This window comes from Serinus canaria, chromosome 1A (assembly GCF_022539315.1).
Source record: "Serinus canaria isolate serCan28SL12 chromosome 1A, serCan2020, whole genome shotgun sequence".
Classification (NCBI taxonomy): domain Eukaryota; kingdom Metazoa; phylum Chordata; class Aves; order Passeriformes; family Fringillidae; genus Serinus; species Serinus canaria.
Genome location: NC_066314.1, coordinates 42,746,385 through 42,751,823, shown reverse-complemented (window position 1 = coordinate 42,751,823; position 5,439 = coordinate 42,746,385).

Below are 5,439 nucleotides of genomic sequence, written 5' to 3'. Positions count from 1 at the left end.
AATAATCATCTCCCTTATGTTTGCTGCTTCTTTTCCTGGAGTAGGCATACATGGATTGGGAGACAGACTGCATTAAAATCAAATCAGTTTTTATATGGTGCAAGCATGACTCATACTATTTAATTTAAAATAATTTTGTTTGGTAGCTTGAACAAAACTACTGAAGAAAGGATCTCCTCTTGCTGCAGATGTCATCTTTTTAAATGGATGCAACCTCCCAGGTGCCCACAGGCACTTCAATGTACCCAAATCTCCCCTTTCCCTGCACAGACTCTTACATGCTTCTGAATGGCTGCATAGCCGGCTAGTCAGTAATCCTGGGCAAGAATATCTTTACTAGGAGGGGCAAATCCTCAAGAATGAACAAGTGCCAGCTAATTCCATGTGGCTGAGCTTGATACAGTTATGAAAAAACAAATCTTATTGAAAGGAAACAATCGTACAGTTCTCATTGATACAAGAGGGACTCTAAGAACCAATCTCTACTAGTAGCAGGAAGAAAGATGTCTGCCCCAGAATATTTAGAAAGATCAGCTGTCCTAAAGATTAACAGCTCTAATTTGTGCTTGCTCTTTGGGGCTTTTTGTTTCTGGTTCTGAGATGTTAAGCAGTCTAGCAACAAAATAATGAAATATCTCTATTGAATAGCTGCACTGTGGTTGGTCTCAGCATAACTTAGCAACTAATGAGGGCCTTTAAAGTTCAGTACAGCCCTCAGTCTGTTACTAAAGGAAGAAATTTAAGACACTCAAAAGTCTATTTGCCTGGAAGCAGGACAGTATTGTGTGAGCAACTGCTTTCTCTCTCTCTTCATCCCTTCATTCTTTCTTTTTGTGTTTACCTATTCCTTCAGGCCAATACACTGGCCTAAGAGTAGCTGCCTGTCTAATAATTTATTCAACAGTTTTCTAAAAAAGAAGCTACCCATGACTCATTTCACACTCCCCAGGCCCTGTATACAAATAGCATGAAAGCTCAATTTGTATGGAAACAGTTTTCTTTCCATCAAGGTAATTGGTATATCCTTCTCAAGCATTTGCCACAAGACTTGATTGTGCATTGCAGGCAGCACTCAGGCTGGAGAGTGGAGCACCCTTCTGCAGCAGATAACACACAGACCTGCTGTGACAGCACGGGCTTAGCACCAGATCCTGCTTGGAAGTGCACAGCTTTGCAATAAATGAGTGGCATTTGCCTTGCCCGTGCCCACTGATTCTGAACAATTTCAGGGCTGGAGGTCATCATTTTACCTGATATCCTTTTTTTGCTTTATCCAGTTATCATCAAAGCAAGCATCTTTTTTTTTTTTTTAAATTTCTCCCTGTTCCTGAACCTTCTAATTCAGTGTCAGTAAAGATTCTCAGTGAGTACTGAAAATGAAGCAAAGCTGCTGTGTACAGACCTTTGTCTGAGTACTTGCTTCTTGATTCCACAAAGAAGCTGAATAAATAATAGTTTTCAGGCTACTGCACACATATTAATTCTCATCTTGCTCCAAGGTATATTTTCAATAAGTTAAGTAGCCCCGTCTTCTCAATCTTGTTTTTACTTTGATATCCAGAAGCAGATCCAGCTTTCTTGGAACACAAGCCCCTGCTCTTCCAGGCAATCCTGTCATGTAATCCATTTCATACAATCTAACTCTTCCCAAAGCCAGGTGGGTTGATTTCCCCCATGCTGTTCTAACTAACATCATTTTGCCTACTGCTCCTTGCAGCTTCATTTGCTTCATTATGGCCAACAGATAGTGGTTTATGGGTACCTGGTGACTGTGCTGTACACCAAAACCACAGATTCTACTGCTCTTTTTTTCTCTCCTTTTTTAATAGGTAAGTCCCCAAAATCATCCAGAATTTCATACATAACATCAAAATTCTTTCTACATTTCCAGCACTTCTGAGGTTCACATTATCAGGGCAATTTTTCTAGCCCATCACTAGTGTACCAATCAGAAGGTGTACACAAAGTGTAATCATTGAAATGAAATATGCAGCTCTCTATCTTTAGCATTTTTCTTTTTTTCATGTATGTGTGATCTTTGTTTAGCATGGACTTGAATAGACTTGTATTTGCATACTTTTAACTGAAACATAATAAAATGATGGTGAGAGACTAAACTCTTCCATCACTTTGGATATTACTGACATTATGAAGTATTTTAGATCAAAGTGGTATTTTTCTCCCTTAGGCTCATCTGCTTTTGGTGATCTGCTTTTTATTGTATAATATTTTCATTTTCTCTACTGGCTGATATTTTTGTACTGCAGGAACAGGTCCCAAATAATTGCTTTCTCCCAGTGATCTTGTTTAACATTGCAGAAAGGAAGGGTGGCTTTCTGGAGTGGATTTGCTGTCTTCAGTTGTTGGCTTCTACAAACAGCACTAGAAAGGATTTAAAAATCTGGAAAGGATGGGGAGAGGAAAAGAAAAGAGGAAGCTTCAAGGGTTAATCAGCAAATTTCCAAAAGATTCCTGAAGTTAGGGACTTGCAGACAGGTACAGACCACACAATTGTCCTTGGTAGCCTTCTGCAACTGGTGCTGAACCCTATGGGCCTCCAGCTTGATCAGCATTTTCCTGAGAAACAGCCCAGTAGCAGAGTCCTAAGTAAATGTCAGGTTCTCCTTTTCTGTCTTAGGGATTTCCCCTCCTGTTTCAAGTCTGAACTAAGATTATTTTTATAATATGCCCAAGAGATATGTTTGAATAATGAAGGATTTAAAAGCTGGGATTTTCCCTTTCACACCCCCTATAAAATGATAACATTTCCAATCTTTTTTTAACTGGTGTACAAGGTATGTCCCATTCAGACAATTAATACATCTCAACACCACCAAAACCCAAGGAATATGCCTCTGAAATGAGTACCTTTTTCTCTCAGCAACACCTATTCATCTTCACCAAAAGATATCTGAGGGGGACTCTCCTGCTAGGGTGAATCCAATTATAACATGAAGGCTTCACTGAATTAAGTCATATATCATGGCTTGGATTAGATTCATTGGAAGAGAGAACCTGAAACTTGTGGTCTTTCCCTTTATTTGACCTCATTTATCTGCAGGAAGAAACAGTGAAACACTGCATTGCAGCAGGACCAAAGTTTATCATCACATATCCATTTTTGAGTCAGATTTTTGAAAAACAGGTCTTAAATTCCATCACAAAACTCAAAGCCAATTACAGCATTAACAGAATAGGGTGGTCTGATCCAGAGAAGGAATGCATACATGGTCAAATTACAAATCCTAAAGGAGTTATGGAGAAAGTGGGGTCACAGCTCTTTTCATTCCTCTAATGGAGTTTTGTAAATGACACTATATGTGTCACAGACTGAAGAATCTGCCATTACCAGAGGAGTGCAGTGGATTTCCATACTACCCCATCCTTGTGACTGGAGAGGACATCTCTATTGTCACATGAGGCTATGGCATGGTGGATGGGGAGGCAAACACTGAGCAATAAAGCTGCTGCTCAGTGACAATGTTAGTGCCCTGCAGGCTCCTGCTGGGAGGGTTTCTATGGGAGAAAGGTGGACACTACTGGGTCACCCCCTCACATGCAGTAGCACAGACCTTGCTGGGCTTGGAGTCCTGTGTACCTCGGATGCCCTTCTGATGTGTCTGCATACCACTTCACTTGCACACTAGAAAAAGCTACCTAGTGGAATGGAAAATCATCTTATTTGTGCCCTATGCTGTCCCAAAAATCCCAGCAGAACAGGAAAAGGCAAACAAGGAGATCCAGAGTTGATTGCCTCCTTCAGCTCTGCTTCTAGTGCAAGAGCACTGTAGGCTGTGTTCCCACCATGCATGGTTTTCCTGCCCTCTGCAGAAGAGTCCTTGGGGAGTGCAGCATGGAGACCAGAGGCACCTGCTTCCATAGGATCCCTGTGGTAGGTAACAGCACAAATATTTATTTCTGTAAGTGTAGCTGTAACTGACAGGGGATGTAGAACTTTTATCTGCAATAGAGGTGCATAACTAAGCCAGCAAATGCATCATAAGGCCAGCATATGGTTGAGAAAACAAACCTATCTCAATAGTTAATACAGGGCCTCCTTTTGTCTTTTCAGTGTGTGCTGTTTATCAAGGTTCTTATATTGCCTACCGTGCTAAAAGCTGCAGTTCTCCTTATTGATGGTGCAGGCTAACTCTCCTAAGTACCACAGCTCCCTGGCAAGAGCCCATCAGGCTCATTGGTGTGTTTCACTGCCTTAGGGGGTGCTGCATTAGTTAATAAAATGTGTGGGCTCAAATTTAGGTGCTTATTCTAACTAACCTGCAGAGACAGCTTGGCTGGTATTTCATCAGGTGACCAGTCCAATGGGTCCAGGGAAGGAAAGGGCAGGTGAAAAGTACTGAGTCCAGTCTTACACAGAAGGGAGTGTCTAGTTTTTAGCAAAGACTTTAGAAGAATGCCCCATCTGACCTGAACTGAAAGTGATACTGTGTTTACAGCCACAGCTTTGCTGTGATGGCAGCCATCAAAGCACTGACACATGTTCCTTCTATCTTAACCAAGATCAACTTTAAATTACTCAGTGTGGCAGAAGGTACAAACTGTTACAGGCACAACTTTATGGAGTGATTTCACAGAACTTGCTAAGGGGTTCTGACTGCATTTTAACAGAGGGTTTTAACAGGATGCAGGATGTGGGTCTTTTCTCTGGCAAGCCTATCTAGAGAAAAATAACCTTTCCTTACCCATAGTTTGTGCATATTTATACACAAACAAGCACCAGTGGAGGAAACCACACAGTGTTCTCAGTTTTACAGATCAGCTGTTTGACTTCATTGTGTGCCTATCTGCCCAGTAATCTGAGAGCACATAGCAACATAAGTGTTGCTGGGCCAAAAATAGCCCTGCCTTCAGCAAACTTTTCTCATACTAACACTGAGCAAAAGCATGTGTAGGAAATGGTGTCTGTCAGATAAGAGCTGCTAATGATCAGAAAATGGGTGAATTAGGATGATATACAATTAAGAAGTGAATTCCTTATGTGTGGATTGTCTTTTTCCAGCATATGGTCTACAATAAAGACTATTTAAATTTTTTAGTAGTGCTTAAGGTGGTTAGCACAATTTTTTTTTGACAGGAACTATCTTACAGTGAAAACCAAACTAACTTTCATTTTCTATTATCTATCACATTTTTTGCTGGGTCTTCTGCTTATAAAATTTCAAGAAAATGAAACATCATGAACCATTTTGTTTTTGAGATTATGGCAAGAGCAGCTCTCATCTGTACTGAGATGTTTTAAATAAAGTGCACAATACATTTTGCAGTGTTTCTATGCATACATATAATACACATTATAGAATCACAGGATGGTTTGGGTTGCAAGGGACCCAAAGATCATCTAGTTCTACCCCCCTGCTGTGGTCAGGGACATCTTCCACTAGACCACATTGCTGAAATCCCCATCCAGCTGTACACATA